The 27,436-nt window shown below is 36.2% G+C and overlaps 1 long non-coding RNA gene across 4 annotated transcripts in view; it reads right to left on the bottom strand.

The window, feature by feature from the left end:
- LOC118932530 (uncharacterized) overlaps positions 1 to 27,436 on the bottom strand; it is a 72,334-nt gene that overhangs the window by 31,930 nt on the left and 12,968 nt on the right. For all 4 annotated transcript variants that reach the window (XR_008998567.1, XR_005032819.2, XR_008998568.1 and 1 more), the window contains exon 5: positions 15,153 to 15,236. This is a non-coding gene — a long non-coding RNA (uncharacterized LOC118932530). The remainder of the gene's footprint in view (positions 1 to 15,152; positions 15,237 to 27,436) is intronic.

Below are 27,436 nucleotides of genomic sequence, written 5' to 3'. Positions count from 1 at the left end.
GAGATAAAGATAGTGGGAATGAAAGGGGGGGTAGGGGGCTGCCCGGGACGGCCTGTGCTCCTGGAGTGTCAGGGCAAAAGATGTTTGAGCATTTTTAAGACCTGTGGCCTTTTTGGTAGAGAACGAGCCTGGAGCCATTTTAAATCCTGCCCTAAAGGACTACAAGAAGGAATGAAGGACAGCAAAAGACAAGAGTCTATGTAGAGCAAACCTCTGAATATCAGAGAGAGAACAGGCCAACCTGTGGAAAACACTTCACCCACATCACAGGAAATGCAGCCAAATGTTCTCAGGGGCTGCCTCCAAGGAACCCAAAAAAAGTCCCTTGAGAAAAAAAGTCAGCTTTACACACCTGCCAGACTCAGAACTGTAAAGCCATCTTCCAAGTGAACCAGTAAAACAAGAACTTTACTGCAGTGTGGTGCCAAACCATTCTGGAGCTTGAGGCCACAGGAAAATCTGCGCCCCTTTATATACTTTCAAAATAGCCTACCAGATGTTGAGTTAAGTGGAAAAGTTAGTAAGGACTCTACAATTAGAAAAGCATGATTACACATGGAGTCCTGTCTTGCCCAATCTGTTCTCACACCATTGCAAACCCTCATAAACACACCCATCGAGGGACAGGATAACCTAGTTGCCCTTGAACTATGCTGATTAGAAACACTGTTCCCATTGCACAATAACTAAAGGCCATAAAACAAAAGATGATAGCTTGTTTGGTATTTTGTTTATCCTGGATTATTTTGCATTAGACTTTTACAAATATTGCATTAAAAATTAAAATTTGCATTTTGCACCTGAGGCAAAGGCCTTCCTGCCAGCCCTGCTTTCCAGCTCTGTTTTTCCTCCTTTTTTCACCAGTCATCCTCAGAGAACCCAGAAACTTTGGTTAGCAAGAGGTGGGGGTGGAGCGGAAGCATAAGGTCCAGAAAGCTTTCCATCTATAGATGATCTCAGCTGCAAAAGAGAAACAGTGGGAGGCAAAAATAAAGATGTGTTCTCTGATTACACTCCCCTAAGATTAGCTTGTTCAATGTATTTGGTCACATGAAGTTACATACCACCTTCAAAACTAAATCACATGAATGCCTGACAGTTGGGACTTTAATTGGGGATAGAGGAACCTCCAATATGACAGACAGAAGAACTTGGGATTTGAGGCCAAAGGCCAGGATGTGACTCCTGGACCCTCTATAAATAAACTTGGAAAACTACTTTATACTTTTACTTGGGAAAGTTATCCAGTGAATATTGCTGAATACTTCCAATATGCTAGGAAGACATGATTAAAGCTTGTGGGGGAGACACAGGCAAACAGTCAACTGCCGTATACTCAATAAGACTTAAGGTACACATACCTGGATAGTGTCACTGCAATGGAGCCCACAGGGAGAGCAACCACCCCAACTAGAGAGCTTAGAAGGGTGACAGCAGAGCTAAGTAGGGTGGAAACAGTAGAGATGGGTCATGTGAAGATGTAGGAAAAGAATGCCTCAGCCAGAGCAATGGCGTATACAAAAGCATGGAGAAGAGTGGAATTTAAAATAGACAAATTCACAGAAGCAAAGACTAGATGGTGGTTGCCAGGGGCTAGGAGAAGAGGAAAATGGGGAGATGTTGGCCAAGGAGCACAAAGTTTCAGTATAGAAGATGAATAAATTCTGGAGATCTAATGTGATTATAGTCAACAATACTGTATTGTATACCTGAAATTTTGAGAGAAGATCTTAAGTGTCCTCACCACACACACACACACACACACACACACACACACACACACACACACAAAGAACAAGAAAATGATAACTACTTGAGGTGGTATGCTAATTAGTTTGATTGTAGCAATTACTTCACAATATATACTTATATCAAAACATCAAGTTGTACACTTTAAATATATAAAATTTTTATTTAAAAATTATACCTCAAAAAAGATGGGGGAGAAAACATGAAGGAGGGCCATAGTAACTTCACTGATTTTATGTACAGATTCCATGAGACACTCTAGTTTAATCTTATATATGCAGAAGAGTGCTATAGAAAGTTAACAACTACCCTCCTTATCACTCCTTATTGTTATTCTTTATCTTCTGGCCAAGATCCAGGCTGCTAAGGACACTGGTGCTGGTTACACCCTGCACACCAGGATGTGCCTTTCATATTGTACTTTTGTGAATGGGGGCCCCTGCAATTGTGCAGCCAAAGACAGTGAGTGGTCCTGCCAAGATTTTATTTCAAGGCTAATCAATAAGCCTTAAAAGCTTCTGTGGCTTTAAGAACTTGGTAAAATATGCAGGCTTATGTCTCTCAGGAGTATTACCTTAGAGTAATATTCCCAGCAAAAAACAAAATCTAAGGAATGCACCTCAGGATCCTCAGGGTCCAAGCTGCCTCTGGTATAGAGGGGGTAAGATGATGAAAAGGGACATAATGCCCACCAGATGAGAAAGACTAATTAACACAAAGCCTTTGGATCAGGCTTTCTCCTGTGAACATTCTTTAGCCTGTGCAGGTCTGACCCTTCCTGACCACCACCTGCTTGAGTTGTACAGTAAAAAGTCACACAGCTGTAAAGCAGGCTGCCACAGCAAGTGAATGTGGCCTGTCCAAGGGTGATTGCCAACCCGGAGAGCATACTGATAAGGCCTGCAATGTTTGGCATTGTCTTCATCTGATAGCTTATCCACCCAAATGAAATTGTCTAGAAACAAAAGACAGGACCTAAGAGAAAACTACAGTCCAATTTCTGGGCCAGCAACCTGGAAACTTTCCTTAGATGGAAACAATCACTCTTCCCATTAATCATGGTTAATCGTGGTATTACATGGTTAATGTACATGGTTAATGTAATATGTCACAGCTCACACTGTGACATATTACATAAACATTTAAATAGTAATTATTAAACTAAAGAAACAAAAAATTTTTGCAATGTAAAGTAAGTACATTAAAAGTATACAAAATGTTAGGTACACCATGATTATAACTGGATAAAAATATGTATGTACCTGGTTAAGGGCTAAAAGGAATGTCAAATGAAAAATGAATACATTAGGCTGATAATGGGTATGGGGTTTCTTTTGGGGTGATGAAAATGTTCTAAAATTAGATTGTGGAGATAGTTGTATGACTCTAAATATATGAAAATCACTTAATTGTCCATTGCAAATGAGTGAATTTTAGGATATGTAGATTACATCTCCACCAAGGTGTATTTTTTTAAGTACTTGCATATAAAATAATTTTATCAGGGTAGTAAGATTATGGGTCTTCATTTGCCAATCCTCAACCTCCCCACCACTTCATCTCCCTAAAAAAAAAATTGTTTCTTGGACCTCAGATGCAAAGGGATGAGTGGAATGTGTAAAGATTTTGGGGGAATGCTAGCAGGGATAACCTGTAAATAAGAAGAAGAAAGTCACATTTCTTTTCTCCAGGTTTCCAGTCTACTTCTAGTATCCCTTGTTGGCAAAGCCTAACAGGGAGCCAGCTAACAAAGGTTTGCAAAGTTGCAGACTGAGCACCACAGAGCAGAGAAGGGAACAGTGGAGTTTGAGCTAAAAGATAATAACTTAAAAATCAGTACAAATACTCATCAGCAAAAATAAGGGGGAGTCTTACTATTTACAATAGCCAAGAAATGGAAGCAGCCTAAGTGTCCATCAGTAGATGAATGGATAAAGAAGATGTGGTACATATACACAATGGAATATTATTCAGCCATAAGAAGAAAACAAATCCTACCATTTGCAACAACATGGATGGAGCTAGAGGGTATTATGCTCAGTGAAATAAGAGCAGGCAGAGAAAGACAAGTGCCAAATGATTTCACTCATCTGTGGAGTATAAGAACAAAGAAAAAACTGAAGGAACAAAAGCAGCAGCAGAATCACAGAACCCGAGAATGGACTAACGGCTACCAAAGGGAAAGGGACTGGGGAGGGTGAGTGGGAAGGGAGGGATAAGGGGGAAAAAGGGGCATTACAATTAGCACACATAATGTAGTGGGGGGCACAGGGAAGGCAGTATAGCACAGAGAAGACAAGTAGTGACTCTGTAGCATCTTACTACACTGATGGACAGTGACTGTAATGGGGTATATGGTGGAGACTTGATAATGGGGGGAATCTAGTAACCACAATGTTGCTCATGTAATTGTATATTAATGATACCAAAGAAAAAATAGAAGGGGGAGTCTTGGGGACAGAATCAATAAATAATGGAAAGTCCAGAAATAGATAAAAACTGATTTTTAAAAAGTCAAATTAAAATCACTACTAATGGTAGTTTAAAAATAACTCATTTTTTGTGTGTTTAGAAAAGATAACTTAAAGTTATTCAAAAATTAAAAGATGGAGGAGGATATTTTATAAAGTATGAAAGAGTCATATTTTTTTGAGAGGATAGAAATTCCAAATGACTTTTGACATTGTTAAAATGATATATATTAACTATGTATGTTTAACAGTGTGACATAAAGACAGACATATAGACCAACAGAATAGAAAAGAGAACCCCAAAATAATTCCTCACATATATAGCCAAATAATTCTGAACAAAGGTGCCAAGACCATTCAATGGAGAAAGGACAGTCTTTACAACAAATGGTGTAGGAAAAATGATATCCACATGCAAAAGAGTCAATTTGGACCCCTACCTTACACCATATAAAAAAATTAACTCAAAATGGATTAAAGAGCTAAACATACAGCTAAAGCTATAAAACTCTTAGAAGAAAACATAGTAGAAAAGCTTCTTGATATTGAATTTAACAGTGATTCCTTGGAAATGACACCAAAAGCACAGGCAACAAAAGTAAAAATAGATAAACTGGATTACATCAAAATCAGAAACTTCTGTACATCAAAGTATACAAGCAACAGAGTAAAAAGTCAACCACAGAATGTGAAAATATATTTACAAATATATCTAATAAGGGGTTAATATCCAGAATATATAAAGAATGCTTATACCTCAACAACAAAATACCCCAAAAGATGTGATTAAAAAATGGGCAAAAGACTTGAATAGACATTTCTCCAAAGAACATATGAAAATGCCAACAAGCATATGAAAGGATGCTCAACATCAGTAGCCATCCTAATAAGTGTGAAGTGGTATCTTATTGTAGTTTTGATTTCATTTTTAATGTGATGACTAGTAATGTTGAGCACCAGTTTTGAAAAATGAAAAGAGTTCTACAGATTGGCTGTATGACAATGTGAATACATATAATGTATATTTTACCATCATTAATATAAGAATAATAACAGTAATAATAAAAAACTCACAAGAAATTTTCAATTCACTCAAAGAATGAAAATACAGTCTGTAATTTCCAAAACAATGAAGGTAAAAGAAACAATACAGCAAATTTTATCAATCTGAAAGAAAACAAGAATAGAAGTGGCAGTGTAAACAGAAAAAAAACTAAAATAACTCCACCATAAAGATTATTATAGTAAAAGTAAACAGAATATATGTACCTATTAAATGATAGAAATCTTGAGATTGGAGACAGAATCAAAATCCAGGTTTATTTTGTTCTATAAATATAACACCTAAAACAAAAGCACAAGAAAAGCAAAATGAATGAATAAAGATATATGGGAAATGTCATATATAATAGAATTTAAGTCAAAATCTTGATGGGGATAAAAAGTGACCTCCATAATAGAAAAAATCCACTTACATTCACTAATTACGAACTTGCCCTCACTATAAACCTCTCAAAACATACAAAGCAAAAAACTGATACAATTATTAGGAAAACTGACAAATCAACAATCTTAGTGGGAAATTTTTAACTTCTATCAGACATAAATAAAGCAGGCAAAATTAGAAAGAATCTAGAATGTTCAAAAATAGCAGGCTTTGTCAAATAAAAATCAATACCCTCCACAAATATAGAGCAAAGTATTAATGGTACACTTTTAAAAATTGGTTGCATACTTGGTCACAGAGGAAGTCTTTAAAAAGTCTTATAGACCAGTCTTTCTTAACACAAAGCAAATGAATTAGAAATCAACCAAAAAGAAACTTTAAAAAATCTCTGCTTTGAAAACTTTAAAATGATTTCCTAAATAACTCATGAGTTAGAAAGGAAATTACAAAATAACTTCTGAAGTATTTAGAATCAAATGACTATGAAAATACTATATCTTGTGCTTTTGTTTTAGGTGTTATATTTTATAGAACACATAAACCTGGATTTTGATTTTGAAAATACTATATATTAAAACTTGTATGATACAGTTAAAACAATATATATATATATTTTTAACATTTATTTAAAGGATAAAAAGAAAAAATTTTAATTTGCTGACTGTTCATGTCAAGACTCTAATAAAAGAATAAATAGTAAATCTAGGAGAGGGAAGAAAATAATGAAGATAAGTGCAGAAATAAATAAAGGAAAAAATAAGATCAAATACTTGTTCTTAAAAAAAACAACTAATAAAGGAAAATAACTTCCAGTTAAAAGTAGAAAACCAAAATAAATGATGGGTGACACAAACAATATTAGGAGTGAAAAGAACAAAATCTGTTAATTATAAGATAATTCTATAACATTTTTGTCTATATGTGAGAAATTTTATTTATAAAGGTATTTTTAAAAAGAAAAATAAGAAAATTGACTCAAGAAGCTACATAAAATTACTGCCTATCAACAGACACCAAGCACAGAAAGTCTTACAGGAGAACTTTACCTAATCATCAGAGAATCCCATTCTTATACAAATTGCTTCAGAGAATTAAAAAAAGAAAACAGGAAACAAGAAATTAACTGTATTAGGCAACTATGACCTTGATATAAAAAAAAGACAAAGACAGCACAAGAAAAATACAGGCTAATGTAACATATACATATTTGTAAAAGTCCTAAGTAGGATATTAGCAAATTAAATTCATTTGCACATTTATAAAAATCACAAAATAGAGGGGGCGGAAGATGGCGGCGTGAGTAGAGCAGCGGAAATCTCCTCCCAAAACAACATATATCTATGAAAATATAACAAAGACAACCCTTCCTAGAATAAAGACCAGAGGACACAGGACAATATCCAGACCACATCCGCACCTGAGAGAACCCAGCGCCTCGCGAAGGGGGTAAGATACAAGCCCCGGCCCCGCGGGAGCTGAGCGCCCCTCCCCCCAGCTCCCGGCGGGAGAAGAGCAGGCAGAGCGGGAGGGAGACGGAGCACAGGGCTGCCGAGCACCCAGCCCCAGCCATCTGGGCCAGAGCGCAGACACAGTGCATGCGCGGGGGGCCCTGGATGCTAGGGAAACAGGGCAGCAAGAACAGTGAGGGGGCACCGGAGGCCTGGCGCCGGTGGACATAAGAAAAGCGAGTGGCCATTTTCTTTTTTTTTGCTTTTTTGCTGTTTTGTTTTGGCGAGAGCTTTTTGGAAGTCTTAAAGGGATACGGACCTCAATACTAGGGAAACAGGGCACAAAGACCGGTGAGCAGAGGCCTGAGGCTGGCACCGGAGAATAAAGAAAAACGAACGACCACTTTTTTTTTTTTTTTTAATTAAAAACCTTTTTTTTTTTTTTTAATTTAAAAATTTTTTTTTTTTTTTTTTTTTGGTGGTCGTTGTTTTGTTTCGGCGGGTGCTTTTTGGAAGTCTTAAAGGGGCAGGGCGGGTCACTTAATCCAGAGGTAGGGAATCCGGGGATCTCTGGGCACCCTCACCCCTGGGCTGCAGGGAGCAGGGAGGCCCCTTACGGAGATAAATAGCCTCCCAGCCGCTCCCCCTCCAACGCGACTCCACCACTTTGGAGCAGCTGCCCGAGCCAGGCCACGCCCACAGCAACAGCGGAGATTAACTCCATAGCACCCGGGCAGGAAGCAGAAACCCTGTCTGTGCGCAGCTGCACAGCACAAGCCACTAGAGGTCGCTGTTTTCCCAGGAGAGGAGGGCCACAAACCAACAAGAAAGGAAGTCCTTCCAGCCATCACTCGTCCCAGCTCTGCAGACTATTCCTATCACCATGAAAAGGCAAAGCTACAGGCTGACAAAGATCACAGAGACAACACCAGAGAAGGAGACAGACCTAACCAGTCTTCCTGACAAAGAATTCAAAATAAGAATCATAAACATGATGACAGAGATGCAGAGAAATACGCAAGAGAAATGGGATGAAGTCCGGAAGGAAATCACAGATGCCAGAAAGGAGATCGCAGAAATGAAACAAACTCTGGAAGGGTTTATAAGCAGAATGAATAGAATGCAAGAGGCCATTGATGGAATTGAAACCAGAGAACAGGAACGCATAGAAGTTGATAGAGAGAGAGACTAAAGGATCTCCAGGAATGAAACAATATTAAGAGAACTGTGTGACCAATCCAAAAGGAACAATATCCGTATTATAGGGGTCCCAGAAGAAGAAGAGAGAGGAAAAGAGATGGAAAGTATCTTAGAAGAAATAATTCCTGAAAACTTCCCCACACTGGGGGAGGAAGTAATCGAACAGACCATGGAAATACACAGAACCCCCAACAGAAAGGATCCAAGAAGGACAACACCAAGACACATAATAATTAAAATGGCAAAGATCAAGGACAAGGAAAGAGTGTTAAAGGCAGCTAGAGAGAAAAAGGTCACCTATAAAGGGAAAACCATCAGGCTAACGTCAGATTTCTCAACAGAAACCCTACAGGCCAGAAGAGAATGGCATGATATATTTAATACAATGAAACAGAAGGGCCTTGAACCAAGGATACTGTATCCAGCACGACTATCATTCAAATATGATGGTGGGATTAAACAATTCCCAGACAAACAAAAGCTGAGGGAATTTGCTTTCCACAAACCACCTCTACAGAACATCTTACAGGGACTGCTCTAGATGGGAGCACTCCTAGAACGAGCACAGCACAAAACACCCAACATATGAAGAATCGAGGAGGAGGAACAAGAAGGGAGAGAAGAAAAGAATCTCCAGATAGTGTATATAACAGCTCAATAAGCGAGCTAAGTTAGGCAGTAAGATACTAAAGAGGCTAACCTTGAACCTTTGGTAACCACGAATTTAAAGCCTGCAATGGCAATAAGTACATATCTTTCAATAGTCACCCTAAATGTTAATGGGTTGAATGCACCAATCAAAAGACACAGAGTAACAGAATGGATAAAAAAGCAAGACCCATCTATATGCTGCTTACAAGAAACTCACCTCAAACCCAAAGACATGCACAGACTAAAAGTCAAGGGATGGAAAAACATATTTCAAGCAAACAACAGTGAGAAGAAAGCAGGGGTTGCAGTACTAATATCAGACAAAATAGACTTCAAAACAAAGAAAGTAACAAGAGATAAAGAAGGACATTACATAATGATAAAGGGCTCAGTCAAACAAGAGGATATAACCATTCTAAATATATATGCAGCCAACACAGGAGCACCAGCATATGTGAAACAAATACTAACAGAACTAAAGGGGGAAATAGACTGCAATGCATTCATTCTAGGAGACTTCAACACACCACTCACCCCAAAGGATAGATCCACTGGGCAGAAAATAAGTAAGGACACGGAAGCACTGAACAACACAGTAGAGCAGATGGACCTAACAGACATCTATAGAACTCTACATCCAAAAGCAACAGGATATACATTCTTCTCAAGTGCACATGGAACATTCTCCAGAATAGACCACATACTAGGCCACAAAAAGAGCCTCAGAAAATTCCAGAAGATTGAAATCCTACCAACCAATTTTTCAGACCACAAAGGCATAAAACTAGAAATAAACTGTACAAAGAAAGCAAAGAGGCTCACAAACACATGGAGGCTTAACAACACGCTCCTAGATAATCAATGGATCAATGACCAAATCAAAATGGAGATCCAGCAATATATGGAAACAAATGACAACAACAACACTAAGCCCCAACTTCTGTGGGACACAGTAAAAGCAGTCTTAAGAGGAAAGTATATAGCAATCCAAGCATATTTAAAAAAGGAAGAGCAATCCCAAATGAATGGTCTAATGTCACAATTATCGAAATTGGAAAAAGAAGAACAGATGAGGCCTAAGGTCAGCAGAAGGAGGGACATAATAAAGATCAGAGAAGAAATAAATAAAATTGAGAAGAATAAAACAATAGCAAAAATCAATGAAACCAAGAGCTGGTTCTTCGAGAAAATAAACAAAATAGATAAGCCTCTAGCCAGACTTATTAAGAAGAAAAGAGAGTCAACACAAATCAACAGTATCAGAAACGAGAAAGGAAAAATCACGATGGACCCCACGGAAATGCAAAGAATTATTGGAGAATACTATGAAAACCTATATGCTAACAAGCTGGGAAACCTAGGAGAAATGGACAACTTCCTAGAAAAATACAACCTTCCAAGATTGACCCAGGAAGAAACAGAAAATCTAAACAGACCAATTACCAGCAACGAAATTGAAGCAGTAATCAAAAAACTACCAAAGAACAAAACCCCCGGGCCAGATGGATTTACCTCGGAATTTTATCAGACATACAGGGAAGACATAATACCCATTCTCCTTAAAGTTTTCCAAAAAATAGAGGAGGAGGAGATACTCCCAAACTCATTCTATGAAGCTAACATCACCCTAATACCAAAACCAGGCAAAGACCCCACCAAAAAAAGAAAACTACAGACCAATATCCCTGATGAACGTAGATGCAAAAATACTCAACAAAATATTAGCAAACCGAATTCAAAAATACATCAAAAGGATCATACACCATGACCAAGTGGGATTCATCCCAGGGATGCAAGGATGATACAACATTCGAAAGTCCATCAACATCATCCACCACATCAACAAAAAGAAAGACAAAAACCACATGATCATCTCCATAGATGCTGAAAAAGCATTTGACAAAGTTCAACATCCATTCATGTTAAAAACTCTCAGCAAAATGGGAATAGAGGGCAAGTACCTCAACATAATAAAGGCCATCTATGATAAACCCACAGCCAACATTATATTGAACAGCGAGAAGCTGAAAGCATTTCCTCTGAGATCGGGAACTAGACAGGGATGCCCACTCTCTCCACTGTTATTTAACATAGTACTGGAGGTCCTAGCCACAGCAATCAGACAAAATAAAGAAATACAAGGAATCCAGATTGGTAAAGAAGAAGTTAAACTGTCACTATTTGCAGATGACATGATACTGTACATAAAAAACCCTAAAGACTCCACCCCAGAACTACTAGAACTGATATCGGAATACAGCAAAGTTGCAGGATACAAAACCAACACACAGAAATCTGTGGCTTTCCTATATACCAACAATGAACCAACAGAAAGAGAAATCAGGAAAACAACTCCATTCACAATTGCATCAAAAAAAATAAAATACCTAGGAATAAACCTAACCAAAGAAGTGAAAGACTTATACTCTGAAAACTACAAGTCACTCTTAAGAGAAATTAAAGGGGACACTAACAGATGGAAACTTATCCCATGCTCATGGCTAGGAAGAATTAATATCGTCAAAATGGCCATCCTGCCCAAAGCAATATACAGATTTGATGCAATCCCTATGAAACTGCCAGCAACATTCTTCAATGAACTGGAACAAATAATTCAAAAATTCATATGGAAACACCAAAGACCTTGAATAGCCAAAGCAATCCTGAGAAAGAAGAATAAAGTAGGGGGGATCTCACTCCCCAACTTCAAGCTCTACTATAAAGCCATAGTAATCAAGACAATTTGGTACTGGCACAAGAGCAGAGCCACAGACTAATGGAACAGACTAGACAATCCAGACATTAACCCAGACATATATGGTCAATTAATATTTGATAAAGGAGCCATGGACATACAATGGCGAAATGACAGTCTCTTCAACAGATGGTGCTGGCAAAACTGGACAGCTACATGTAGGAGAATGAAACTGGACCATTGTCTAACCCCATATACAAAAGTAAACTCAAAATGGATCAAAGACCTGAATGTAAGCCATGAAACCATTAAACTCTTGGAAGAAAACATAGGCGAAAACCTCTTAGACATAAACATGAGTGACCTCTTCTTGAACATATCTCCCCGGGCAAGGAAAACAACAGCAAAAATGAGTAAGTGGGACTATGTTAAGCTGAAAAGCTTCTGTACAGCAAAAGACACCATCAATAGAACAAAAAGGATCCCTACAGTATGGGAGAATATATTTGAAAATGACACATCCGATAAAGGCTTGACATCCAGAATATATAAAGAGCTCACACGCCTCAACAAACAAAAAACAAATAACCCAATTAAAAAATGGGCCCACCATATCATAGATAAGTTTTCACAAATGCCTAAGGTGCCTAACTGGTTTTCTTGGTTTCACTGGAGATGGCTGGTAATTACAGATATGCTTTGGTTATGTAACTATACTCCTATTATGTTAATGTGTGTGCACAGTTTAAGTAGTAGCTTAAAACCTATACATGCTGAAGTACTCTACGAGAAGATATGTCAAAGAAATAATCAATCTTCCCATGTTTTTTTCCGCCTTCTACTTCTATAGCTTTTCTTCTTCCTTCCTAATTACAACCCTTAAATAGAATTCGTGCCTCATATCAAATTTACCGAGTATCATAATTCTTCCAAGTGGTAAAGATACCTCAAGACAAATGCTGGGCATAGAAGCCACAGGGCATAAATATGCAAAGAAGTAAAAAGCTAACCTTTTCAAACAATAAGGCTTCCCTCTCACTTACCAACTTAACATTTCCCTGTATGGCCCCGGAAGATGACTGGTTAGCCAGAGACGGGTAAGATTCCTCAAGGGAGGAACAACCTAAGACAGGCACAGTCGCAGGGGGGCCATCAGGTGAGAAATTGGGGATCAACAGAGGTGAGGCTTAGAACCTCACCCCCCCTGTTCTGAGAGAAATCTTCTGCATACGTGGATGTTTTATTGCCCTTGTCTAGCTTGGATTAACACATAGTCTACAGGCACACACCTGATCATCTACATTTGCTCTCTTACAACACTAAACTATGTTTTCTACCTATATCTTGTATCTACCTACCACTTCAGCATTTTATTAAAAATAATAATAATAAAGAGAGAAATGTGGTATCCACATATAAATCAAGTATAAAAACCAAATGAGTATTCATATTTGAACTGTTTATAGTTCATAATGCATGAGCAAAACCAAAAGTTTCTGTGATGACTGCCCTTGTACTGTTCACTATGTAACTTATTCATTATGTAAGAATTTGTTCTCCATGTAAGAACTTGTTTGTTATGCCTCAGAAGATTGGAGACTGATGAAAATTAGGCTTGGGGTGGATTAATGATTGTACATTGAGCATTGACTCCCCTATATAGAATTTTATTGTCGTTAACAACCATTTGATCAAGAAATATCAGAGATGCCCTCACAAAAAAAAAAAAAAAAAAAGGACAGACTTCCAATGGTAAAATAAATAAGTAACCGGGATGTAATGTATAGCATAAGGAATATAGTCAAGATATTGTAACAGCTTGGTAGGATGATAGCTGGAACCTAGAATTATGTATATAAATGTTTTATCACTGTGTTGTACACTTGAAACTAATGTAATGTAATACTGTGCGTCAAGTACCCTTCAATAAAAAATAATTATTTAAAAAAAAAAAAAAAAAAGAAACCAAAAAAAAAAAATGTTACTAGTGAGGGCTATTTGAATGTTTGTTAGATAAATAAAATACTTTCCTTCATTCATTGCACTCCAGCCAAAAAAAAAAAAAAAAAAAATTTGTTAAATTTCAAAAAAAAAAAATCACAAAATAGGCTCTATCCTAGGAATAAACTGATGGTTCAATTCTTGAAAATCCATTCATATTACTGTAACACATTAATAGACTAAAGAGGAAAAACTGATAATAGAAGGCAATATTTACTTTTTGACAGGTAATAGGAATCAGTCAAAAAATCCACAATAAACTTCTCAATGTTGAATATTTAGAAATATTCTCATTAACGTCAGGAAGAATAAAAGGAAGCCTGTTATTGCCACTCCTCTTCAACATTGTATTGGAATTCTTAGCCAATGCAATAAGGCAAGAAAAAGAAATGAAAGGTATAGGAATTGGAAAGAAACAAATTCATTGTAAACAAACCAATGTTGGCCTAAAAATACAAGAAAATCAGCAAATCACTAGTAATAACAAAAGTTCAGCAATACTGCTGGTTATAAGATATAAATCAATACCATCCCTAGCATCAATAGTAAGCAATTTATTTAAGATATTAAAATTAACCTGAATAGATGAAGAGATATATTTTCGTGAATCTGAAGAATTAGAAGAATCAATATTACAAATGTTAATTGTTTGCAATTAATCTACAAATCTCAAAGCTATTCCAATCAAAATACCAAGAGCATTCCTTTATTTGTTTATTCAGATTAATGTGGAAGAGCAAAGGGGCAGGAATAACTAAAAAACTTGTTAAGAACATAACAGACATGCTGATATTACCAGTATCAAGACTTATAACAATAATAATTAAGATGCTGTGAGATAAATGCAAAGATGGACAAATGAACTAATAGAACAGAACAGAAACATGCCCACACATGTATAAAAATTTGACATATGACAGATTTATGTGAAATGTGCAGGGAAAGTATAAACTATTCAACTATTGCTGCTGCAATAACTGGTTATCCATATAGATAAAAATAAAATTAGATACTTTCCTTATATACAAAAATACATTTCAGCTGGATTAAACACCTAAATGTGAAAAATAAAACTTGAAAATGCTATAGGTAAATACAGAATATCTTTATGATCACAGAATATAAAAAGAGTTCTTGTACAATATTTCAAGATTAAAGTTATGTGAAAAATATTTAAGAATTCAACTACATTAAAATTGAAAGCTTCTGTATCTGCTTCTTATTCCCTGTAGTTCCATCCAGTCCCATACCGTTAAGTACCTTCTAAACTCTCATGCCACCTGATGTTATATCTCTACTCCATTTACAGATGACAATTTGATTTCTTTTTGAATGTTCAATGGGCATCTTATACTTAAGTCCAACACTGAACTGTTAATTTCCTAAAAAAATATCCTTCTCTACCAGTTAGAGTTGGGTTTTCCTGGATATCACAGAAAATCCCAAAATCACAGTGGTTTAAAGAACACTGAGGTTTATTTTTCACTCACCTGATAGTTCCACAGTCACTGGGGATTAGCTGCTTCTCTCTTGGTGTTCGCCACTTTCATGCATGGCACCTTTGTCTAAGATGACTGCTCAAGTTTTAGGAATCAGGAAAAAAGAAGGATAGAGGTCATGTTCCTCTCCATTTAAAGAACTAGAAATTCCACAACACACTTTGACTTATATTTCATTGGCCTTAATCACACAGCTTTAACTAGTGCAAGGAATGCTGAAAAACTGCCATCTTTTATTTTGAACAGTAATATGCCTACTGAAAATTTGGGACTTTGTTACTCAAGAGACAGAGGAGAACGGATCTTGGATTGGGCAACTAAGAGTTTCAACTCTTTTTTTACTCATGAACCCCACAGCCAATCTATGAGGAAATCAGAATTTATCATAAATTCTATCATTCTAGCTTCTTTGAGCTATCATCCAAACTTTATTAAAATAGCTCTCTAACTGGTCTCTTTGTTTTTATTCTTTCCACCTCTATTAGTCAGGATAGGCTATTCTATGCTGTAGTAACTAACAACTTTCTAACTTCAATGATTGAATATAAGAATGAACAAATGAATGAATGAATGGAGAGTTACTGTTTAATAGGTACTAAGTTTCACTTTTGCAAGATTAAAAGAGTTCTGTGGATGGACGGTGGTGATGGTAGCACAACAATGTGAAAATACTTAATGCCACTGAACTATAACCTTAAAAATAGTTAAGATGGTTAAGTTTTGTTTTTTACCATAATAAAAAAAAGAATTAATGAAAGGATGGTAGAAACTATTTGTTATGCATAAAATCAACAAAGAATTAACATTGCAGTTAGACAACAGCCTCATAAAAATGAATAAAATGATGATAAGTAACCCAATAAAAATAGGCAAAATGTATAAATAGCAATTCACAGAGGAAGGAAACGCTGTCAGAGTTTTCTGTTGTTTACCTAATAACCACCCTCCTCTTATTCCTTATTAACAGACTCCAGATTTCATTCTTGGTAACAGTGTTCCCTTGTTCACTTTCTCAGATTTCCTTGCCTACTGAAGGGCCCATGTGACACAGTTCTGGCAATGGAGACAAAAACGAAAATACTGAGGATTTCTGGAAAAGTTTTTCACTAATTATACCTTTTCTTCCTTCCTCCTGCTTATAATGTGGGTCTAAAGCATGGAGATGCCACAGCTATATATTGTGTCTAATGACAACAAGCATGGGGCACAGGCCTAAACACTAAGTGTGGGAAAATGGAAGAAGCCTGGACTCAGAGAATCCATTGGGCCCGAGCTGGACTACCTACCTATCCCCAAACTTCTTGCGGTTTGAGACAATCCTCCACTTATTTAACACATCGATATTGTTGGTTTCTTTGCAACTAAAAGCATTCCTTCCTAACTGATTTTGAACGAGAAGCTAAAAAAAAAAAAAAGGAAAAGAAATAAGAACATAAACTGTGGAATTAGCTAAGAGGAAGTAGGCCAGAAGATACCAATCAATAATCTTTGGAAACCTGGTGAAATCTGATGTGCAATGATGAAATATTTGGGCAGAATGTCACCTGTTGTACCTTGGAATATATACCACATGCTTACCAGGACTTTCATCTGTTGTTGAATTATAAGGACATTTTTGAATATTAACATATGCAGGGTGGTTTTTTTAAGATAATATTTGAGTTTCTATCATGTGCTACAACTATTACATGCTGGTCATTGTTGTAGAAACATGAGATACAGGGGTGAGTAAAACTGAAAAAAGTCCCTGCCTTCATGGAGCTTCTAGTCTAGTGGGGAAACATAATAAACTGTGGTGTACTAACTTGTTATGATTTGAAATTTGTGTTTTGAAAGCTTGTTTTGGACAAAGTTGTTCACAGATTGAACTAATTTTGATGAAGTTGAATATTAGGACTTTCTTATAGATTCTGGCACCTGGAGTGGAGAGGACCATTATGTCGTTGACGCCATAGTAAATGGCAGTGGTGCGCATCCTACGATGGACTTGTAAACTTTAAAAGCCAAGAGGTGTGACTAGCAATTCGAGAGTGTTCAGTCTGGGCAAGGCTACTCTTTGCTGACCTAAATAGCTCTCCAAAGATCTTGAGATACTTGCTCCTGCCATGGCCAGGCTACTCTTGGCCGGTAGTGCTAAGCTGCTCAATGGTCTCAAAAAGAGAAGGGACCTTTGTTCCTGCCTTGGTGAGGCTACTCCTCATAGGCAGTGGTCTAATATATTTCTACATTGGTTCCTGGAGCAATAGCCTTCAGAGCACCCACCTTGCCTGCCAACACTGGTGCTGTTGTGCCCCAGCAGTGAGGGACCTAAGCCAGCAGCCAATACCCAGCTTTTAGTTGGAAGAACTGATTCTACTGAAAACTAACTCATATAAAAGTACTCCTCAACTAAATTTGGACTTCCTTTCTTTCACCTCCCCTTTGCCTAAAATAATAGTGCTATATTAATCTATCATCATTTGGAGTATGTTATTTCTTTATTGACTTACAAAGACATTATCCTCTATGCTATTTTGCAAAATATTATTATTATAAATTATAATACCTGTCACGAACCTGTGTTAAATAAATGATTGGCAAAAACAATCTAAGTCTCTGAGCACAATTTGCCCTAAACAAATAAAATAAATAAATATACAATGTATAATCTATGAAGGGTTGGAAAAAAATTAGCAGTGAAATGGAGATAGGGAGTTTCAAGGATGGATGTTGCTTTTATCTGAAGTGGTCAGAAAGGCTCCTGTGATAATGTGGCAGGTAAACAAGGCCTTGAAAGAAGTGAAAGAGGAGCCACAAAGCTACCTTGATGACACCATCCACATGGCAGGAACAGCAGGAGCACCTCTGGAATGTTGGCAGAATAGGGAGACAAAAGGAGGAGGGTAGTGAAAAGGGACGCAGAGGGGTATGTGCTGAGGTAGGGCAGTGAGAGCACATAAGGCCTTTGGGACCATTGTAAAGACTGGCTTTTTCTCTGAGCCTGCTGGGAAGCCATAGTCCTGCCACACTGAGCAAAGATCCCTAAAAGAGGAACAAACTCAAGCTAGCCAAAATGTGTGCACAACTTCATCCAGTACCTCCATGGTAAGAATTCTTCACTTGACAAAGAAGGAATGCCAACGGAAGAAGATGTGGCTAAGGGGGTTATCTTCCTGTCTATTCTTAAGAATTTACTCAAGGCTGGAGCCCTTAAATTCTGGGAGTGGGGGATTGGCAGAACAGTGAAGCCAGCCTAAGAGCCAAAAGTTCCCAGCTCAAAGACTATCTCCAAAAAAATCTTGTCTAAGGTTACTTGCACAAATAATTAATTAGGAACAGATAACCTAAAAAACTACTAGGTTTAAGAGAGAACTGTGTTGATTAAAAACAAGACAAAATAAATAAAAAACAAAGTGTGGTAACAGTCTGTGGCTACTGAACCCTAAACTAATTTCTGGGCCCCTAAATAGTACCATCCGTAAGACAATGGCATAATCTCCAGTGACGGAGGGGTAGTGGGCACAGGTTTATCCCAGAGAGAAGACTGAAGTTGCCAGATGGGCTCTTCAAGGAACTTTGTTCTCTACAAGGGCAGGGGGTCCTCACTGTTCCTGTCCAGTAGGATGTAGTAAATGTCTAGCAGGATTTGATCATTTCTAAAGATCAGTACTGCTGTAATTTCCCATTCTCCCCTTTCTCTGAGTGGGAGTTTTATTGCAGTTATCCTGGCCTTCCTCACCATTCTGCATTATGGGTCCCGGACACTAGCAATTGACCTTTCAGCTTACGGGTTGCAGGACTAGGAGAAGCCAAGTTCATACCTGATGGGAAGGGTGGTACTCCTCCAGAGACCCCAGATATCAAGATGGACAGGGTCCCTGAGTGAGACTTTGGGGTTGCTTCCTTAGACAGTGATGCTCCATGGAAGGGAAAAAAGGGTGTGTACAGGGAGACGTGAGGTAGCAGTCAAAGGTGGGCTGACCCAGTCTCAATTTCTAGTCCCCTTCTCTCTTGCCTGCTGTACTCCAGAGGCCATAAAGCTATTTCTGGCCTTCCCTGATGCTAAGGGTGGCCACAGTAGAGGAGGGCAAAAAAATTTCCCTTTTCTCTTCTAGGTTCTTGGCTGAGAATTACTGTAATCAAAAGACAGACTGTTACAAGAAAAACAAATTTAATTATGTACCTACCTACATGAGTACCATAAAGTTACAAGACTCAAAGAAGTGACTGGAGCAGGAAGCTTTTCTACCTTTTAGACAAAGAAACAATAAATTTGTGAAGATCTGACAGACAAAGGGGTTTGGGCTCAGAATGGTGAAATGATGAAGAAGTAATAAGGTTTTTAATACAGCCTTCTTGGCCCTAAATTTCCTGTCTCTGGTCCTTCTAGCACTGGCTGTTTCTCAAGTATCTTTAAATCAAAAAAATCAATATGCTTAAGTGCATATTTTGGGGAGACATATTCTAACGCCCATATGATGTAACTAAGATTTGGCTGAGATATAAGTAATAATCTGCTGGGGACTTGAGAACATTTTTGCTTTCCTGATCCATGCCTGCAGTTCTTCACCCTGCCACTCTAGAGCCCAGACTTGAAGCTGGAGGTAGAGTAACCATCTCCCAACCATGTGCAATCATATGAGGATAAAAGCCAATATGCTAGCAATGATGGGAGAGAAAGGGAGAGAAAGAAACATAAGACAAAAAAAAAAAAGAAAAGAGAAAGACAAAGCAAGCTAAATCCAAGTCTTAAGGGGCATTATTATATTTATTTGACCAGCCAGACATTACCTATGAACTTATTGTATGGAAACACAGCAACAGTAAACCTACATGTTTAAACCTAGTAAATCTACATGCTCAATACTAATGATCAGGGAAATGCAAATGAATATAGTGAGATACCCTTTTATGCTCATCAGATGAGCAGAACTTGTAGTGTCTGACCACATGAAGTGCTAGCAATGAAGTAGAGAAACATAGATTTCCATATACCAATGATGAAGGGTAAATTGGTGCAACCACTTTGGACAGCAACTTGGGAAAAGCTGAAATAGTTGAAAATGGTCATAATAATTCCACTGCCAGATACAAACACTTGACTCTTGTTATTTAACATATGGTCCAGGGAGTCCAATAATCTCTTGTACTTGTGTACAAGAAGATGTAGAGAACCATGTTTACTGCAGCATTGTAACAGATGAAAAAAGGGGGAGGTAAGACTTACATGGCTATCAACAAAAGGATAAATAGACAAATGTTGTTATATTCATATGACAGTTAAAATGGATGAACTAGAGCTTCATAAATCAATATGTATACATCTCAAAAATGTAATGTTGACCTAAAAAAGCGAATTTACAAAGTAACAAATACAGAATATGTATAGATGCACACAATATACATTTATATAATTTTTTAAATTGCAAAATAATTCTGTATCTTGAAATGCCAAGCATAAACATCTATGAGAATAAAGGTAAAATTCAGGGTAGTGGTTACCTTTGGAGGAGGGAGGGTAATGACATAGGGGATTCAACCATGTCTTTTTTTTAAAATATAAATTCGAAGCAAAGGTTAAATTGTAGTATTTGGTAAATCTTGGTCAAGGTGCCCTGGTGATTTTTTATTGTCTATTATTTTCTGTGTTGGTAGTATTTCATAATTTAAAGGAAAAAAATAGACTTGAGGCAAATACTAGAACAAGGGCAAGGCACCCTCAAAAAGAAAACCAGACACAGAAAGGCAGACAGAGAGAAACATACTGATTGGGAAAAGGATGATCACAGGCTTGAAACACTGTAGCTTCAGATCCTGCATGAGTGCTGCAAACCACTGTCTGCCTTCCAGCTAATTAATTTAGTCTCTTCCCCTGATTTGCTAGATCAGAGAGAAAAAGAAAGGCCTTTTGATGCTAACCTTACTTGGGTCCCAGAGTACTTGTGGCATGAACATACCCAGGGGAAGTTTTCAGATGCAATTCTTTATTCAACAATCTTGATAATAACTAGCACTTATTTTGTGTTTGCTATGTTCCAAGCATTATGCTAAGAAGTTCATATGGATTATCCATCTCATTCCACCTTCAGAGCAATCTTAAGTGGTAGGTAGTATTATTATTCCCTGTATTACAAATGAGGAAACGAATCCCAGTCACAGGCTAGTGTGTGGTAGGGCTGTGATTCAGACTGAGCAGTTTGCCTCCAGAGGCCTCTCCCAAACCACTTTGCAATGTGCTTGACACTGTTAGATGCTGAGGGTTCAGGACTGCATAGACTTACAAACAAAAAATAACTTTATTGACATGTCCAATTCTATTTCATGCATTTCTGCTTGTTCAATGGAGTAGTTACATAGAGCCTAAAAATATGCAAAAAAGCCATAATATTTAACAATGCATATGTGTGATAGAATAAATAAATACATTGAAATGAATTTCATTTAAACTAAAATTCCTCCTTTCCCCCAAGTGGTAGATTGGTATGGGAAAGGTGATCCTGAGTGACTTCTGTTTCTCTCCTCTATCTTTCCCTTTTTGCTCCCTACTCAGCTAGACATGGTTTCTGGCCTCTCCAAGGTTGGGATAAGAGGAAGGGAAAAGTGATAAAAGACAGGAGAGATCTTATCTAGTACTGTAAGTAGCATCTTAATTTATAATAATCTAGTTTGCATTAGTACCAACTTAATTTCAATAGTATACAAGAACTTTGCTCCTATGAGCTCCATTCCCTTCCTGCTTCTTTTTACTATTAATGTCATACAAAATATATTGTATGAACATCAACACAGATTTATAACTATTGCTTCATGCAGCTGTCTTTTAAGTCAGGAGACATAAAAAATTAAAAACAAAATATACATTCACATTGTTTTTTATATTTATCTATATAGTTACCTTTACCAGTTACTCATTTTTTTAATTGGGTTATTTGTTTTTTTTACTGTTGAATTGTTAGAGTTATTTATATGTTCTTACCAGATACATGATTTGCAAATATTTTCTCCCATTCAGTGAGTTGTCTTTTCACTTTCCTGGTATTGTCCTGACATGTAGAAATTTTTTAGCTTTGATGAAGTCCAATTACTTATTTTTTCTTGTGTTTTTTATGTCATATTTAAGAGACTGTTATATGATCAAAGGTCATGAATATGTTTCCTTCTAGGAGATTATAGTTTATCTCTTACATTTAGGCCTTTGATACATTTTGAGTTAATTTTTGTATATAGTGTGAGGTAGGGGTCCAGATTCATTCTTTTGCATGTATGTATCCAGTTGTCTCAGCACCATTTGTTGAAAAGATTACTCTTTCCCTGTTGAATGGTCTTGAGACCTTTGTCCAAAATCAATTGACCACAGATGTATGAGTTTTCCCTAGGCTTTTAATAGGTCAGCTGTCCAAAGTGGCTTCCCCCTCTGTAATAGATATATATGGGTCTGGTTCATTAGATGGTACACAAATCATAAAGCTCACACACATATTAGCAAAAGCAAACAAGCAAAAAACAACTATTAAGAAAATACACCAGAAAATAGGATGGAAGGTGAGCAGATGAGATTGGAGATAAAAATAGGTGTGGTTCATATGGGCCTTTTAGGCCAGGATATGTAATTTGGGTTTTATTCTAAATGTATTAAGAAGCCACTGGATAATTTTAAGCAGAAAAGTGAGATAAAATAATTTACATTTTTAGATCATCTCAATGCCAGGTGATATCTGGAGCAAAAAGTGGCAAGAGGGGAAGTAGGGAGACCTTTAGAATGTTAGTAGGGTCTAGATAAGAGATCATGATCATTTAGGCAAGTCTCTTAGAAGTGACAAACAGGGAGATGTAGATTCAGGATATATTTTGGGAGTAAAGATTTGGAGGCAGAGTAATGGCTGGGGTGCTGTGGAGAGGGAAAAAGAGGATTCAAGGATGATTTCTAAGTTAATGGCCTGAATAGCAGGGTGGATGATTGCTCAATTCCATCCCTCCATTTGCTGAGATGTGTAAAACTAGGAGAGGAGAGGAACCAGTTTGGGGGGTTGGGTGAGCTTACTGGCAATTCACGTAGAGGACAGGCCTAGACCCTGAACTTCGCAGAAGCAGTCATTATAATTGTAATTAAGTTGAATGTGCTCAGATGTGTTTTGTATACTGATAAGCAAGATATGTGACCCTCACACTGAGAAAGTAAACAAAAGAGACATCAAGGCTGGGAGAAAGAAGAGAAGTGGACAAGGAGGGGAGGGTAGGAGCCGAGGAGAGCAAGGATGTGTCAAAGCAGAGGAGGTGGTAGGGGTATGGATATATATGTAGAAAAGATTATGCACTTTTCTCAGTTCTGCATTAGGGATATTGGAAAAGCCCACTGGTACATTGCATGATAAAGTTAGTCTTCAGGAACAAATGATATGTTTTGAATGTGAATAGACTCTGAATTTGTTCCACTAATCCAATGGAACCTGAGAAACATTATAGGTATTCTAATCAATGACATAAATAGATGTTGGGTAAGACACTCACAATATATTTTACAGGGTTGGTGGGAAGATTAAATAAGATTATTATCATTTATTTTATTGCCCAGCATATAATAACCTATCAATAAGTAATAGTTATTATTAAATGTCAAAAAAGATCAGAATTCAGTGTTCATGTGAAACCTTCATAAGGTTGTATATCAATGATATGTTAATAAAAAAAGATCAGAATTTAGAAATTAATGTTGGTGATAGCAAAACGTTAAAAGGTACATTTAATTATTTTGAGGTTCTATTCTCTCAGTTCCTTCTCTACAAAACAGGTACTTTGTACTTTAAAAAATATATAATTTTGCTTCACCGTATGTATATGTGACTTTTTCCGGTGTTTTCACCTGTGTCTCACAACTTACAGCAACAAAGAATGCAGATTCTTTAAGGACTAGCAGTTTGTGATGTTATTTATAAGAAAACTGTAAATAGTTAAATGAAATGGAATTATTTTAATTAGTGACACTTGAAATTCTAGTATCTCAAACATAATTATTTTATGAACTGTCATAAATAATACTTCTTAACACTCTTTAGTTAACAGACTAAAACAAAAACAAAAATAAATAACCCAAAGATCTTAAATTAGCAGTGCCATCATGTGAATTATTCTGGTTTCCATTTCTTTTTATATATCCTTTCTTCTTTTTGGTCAAAAAATGTTTTCAGCATTATTAGAAATTTTATAGATTTGTTACTTGGTTTAGAACAAAGATGTTAACAAATGCAATCTACTTATTTATTGATATAAAGATTTTAATCTAAAACATTCTTTGACAACAAAAAAGGAATAACCAAACATTATTCTACATAATACTCCAGATAAGACACCTTGATAATTGGAGAAACATTTTCTAAGTTTGACTGTACTTTCCCCCAAAGTAAAGAGTACTCCTAGCAAGGTGCATATGCTTAAGTGAATACATCTATTTGTTAAAGGCACAAGCATTTATTTTGAAAGTTTTACTTTGAGTTCATAAATGACAGTGGAAATAATTACACTTAGCTCATATTTATTTCTCATTTTTCTCCTCATTATTTTCTGTCTACCACATAATTGCCTACTTTGTCTATTTTGTGGCTTCTTAAAAAAGTTTCTTTGATATATTTCTTCTGGGGAAATACATTGTCTCTCTTCATCACCAAAGACAAATGTATAATGCCATATAACTTTAAGTATTCTTTCTTAATAACATGAAACATGTTCTTTGTAAAGAATAAGTAACATTAATAAACTTCTATGAGTCTAATTAGGGAGAAATAAAGGGAATAAAAATATACAGGATTAGGAATGAGAAATGAGACATACTAGAGATAGAGTGATTAAAAGAATTCTAAGAGAATACCATATACGCCTTTATGTAAATATATTTGAAAACTGGGGACAAACAGATGATTTCTTATATCAACAAAATGACCCAAGAAAGATGGTAAACATGAAGAGAATAATTACTGTAAATGGAATTGGGAAAGTGTTAAACTCTAACATTGTAAAATGCATCAGAACCAGAGGTTCCTAGCCAATTTTCATCTATTCTTTAAAAAGTATAAAGTTTTAGTGTGATTTAACCTATTCCATGCTATTAATAAAAAGATAAAAGCCCACTAGTTCATTTTATGAAGTCAGCCAACTTTAAATCCAAATAAAGACAATATTAAAAAAAAGGAAACTATAGACCAGTCTCATTTATGAGTATAGATATACATATCCAAGTCAAGAATATAGAGCATGATTCTAAATTATTACACTTAATCTAGTAATCAAGATTTTTAAATGTGGTTCTACAAATTCTACAAAAAGAAGTCTATCAGTATAACCCATTATATCAACTACTTTAAGGAGAACAACCATATGAACTTGTCAATAGGTGCTGAAAAGATTTTTGATAAAATCCAGTAGCCATTCCTAATAAAATTCTACATAAAAGAGACAGAAACTCTTAATAGAATACACTATTTACCGAAACCCAACAGGAAATATTCTAAATAGCAAAACACCAAAACTAGACCATTAAATCAGGGATACCTTATCAGCATTATTATTTAACATTGTCTTGGACAGTTTAATACATTAAGACAGGAAAAATGGTACAAATATTAGAGGAAAAGGAGATAAAACTCAAGAGATGCAGGTCAAAAAAAAGCCTGCAAGAATTAATAGAATTTGGTAAGATAACTGAAGACAAGATAAGTACATAGGAGTTAATGGCTTTCTTTATTCTTTTAATAGGCATTTAAAAAAGGAAATGAGGTAAAACACTTCATTCATAATAGGAGAGAAACACCTAAATTACTTAGAGATAAATTTTATAAGAAAAATACAGAACTTGAATGAAGAAAATAGTATCTTATTTCAGAACATAAAGCAAGCTCCGAACAAAAGGAAAAGCATTAATGTTCTGGATGAGAACACTAATACTAAAAAGTTAACTTTCCCAAAGTAATGTATAAATTTAGTAAAATTTCAGTTAATACTCTAATAGGGTATGGGGTATGGGCACAGGTTGGATAAAATGCCTTTAAAGGTTATATGGAAAAATAAATACTGCGTATAGCAAAATAAACAGTGAAGGCTGACTTAGTAGATATTAGAACACATTGAAAAATCACTGTTATTACAGCATTACAGAACTCTAGAAGATTAGACAAATATATCAATGGAATGAAATAAGAACCCTGAAAGAGATCTCAACATATATATGTGAAAAGTAATAAGTGATAAAGGTGGTGGTTAAAATCATTATGGGAAAGATGAATTATTCAATAAATAGTGCTAGCACAACTAGCTGTTTATTTAAAAGAAAATAAACTTAGATCTTTATCTTGTGCCAGATATTAAAATAATAGATGGATAAAATACTTAAAACCAATCAAACAAAATCTTTACAGGGAAAATTCTAGGACAATATATATTTAATTAACAGGTAGAAGATATCAGAAAGCCAAAAGGTATAAAAGAAAAAAAAGACATACATGACCCTATAAAAATTTTAAACTTCTATATGAATAAATGTGGAAGAGCTATCACATATTAAATTAATAGGTAATAGATTCAGAGAATGTATTTGTATTACGGAGGAGAGATAAATATTCAATAGCTATAATATATAATGAGCTCTCACACTGAGGCAATAGAGAATAAAAAACTAACAGAAAATGGTCAAAAGGTATGAACACTTCATAGAATGGAAAATCTAAATGGCCAATAAACACAAAAAATACAGTAAATTCACTAGTAGAGAAATGTAAATGAAAGTAATAATGAGACCACTTTAAATTTATCAAAAATTTTAGAAAGTGATAATACCTATTGTCAAGAATGTGGGGAGAAGGTAATTCTCATATATTGTTGGTGGAAATAGGAAGTACTAGAGTTGTTTTGTAAAACAATTGGGAAAATCTATTCAAATTATATTTACTTGTATCTTTTTCAAGCAATGCTACATCTGCTTTATATCCCATAGGGATAAAAGCACCAAGAGGTAAGATTACACATAAAAGAATGTTTATTCAGCTTTGTTCTTAGTAGAAAAAAATGAAGTGGAGCCTTACTAGTTGACTTTGAGGGATTACCAGGTATTTTTGGTATTAAAGTAAGAAAAGCAAGATATCTAATGTGGTCAATTTGCCACCAAGTGACCAACTGGTCTCTACAACAGATGATTCTGTATCAGGGGCTCAGCCGGTCTCTGTGCCTGGCAAGTTGACAGCAAAATCTAGAGTAGCTTTGGCAAGTGTGAGGCCAAGCTGTTGGGCCCATGTATAACCTCCATCTCTGCC

Source organism: Manis pentadactyla, chromosome 7, assembly GCF_030020395.1.
Source record: "Manis pentadactyla isolate mManPen7 chromosome 7, mManPen7.hap1, whole genome shotgun sequence".
Taxonomy (NCBI): domain Eukaryota; kingdom Metazoa; phylum Chordata; class Mammalia; order Pholidota; family Manidae; genus Manis; species Manis pentadactyla.
Note: the sequence above shows the minus strand (reverse complement) of the source record. Positions and strands in the feature narration are given on the sequence as shown.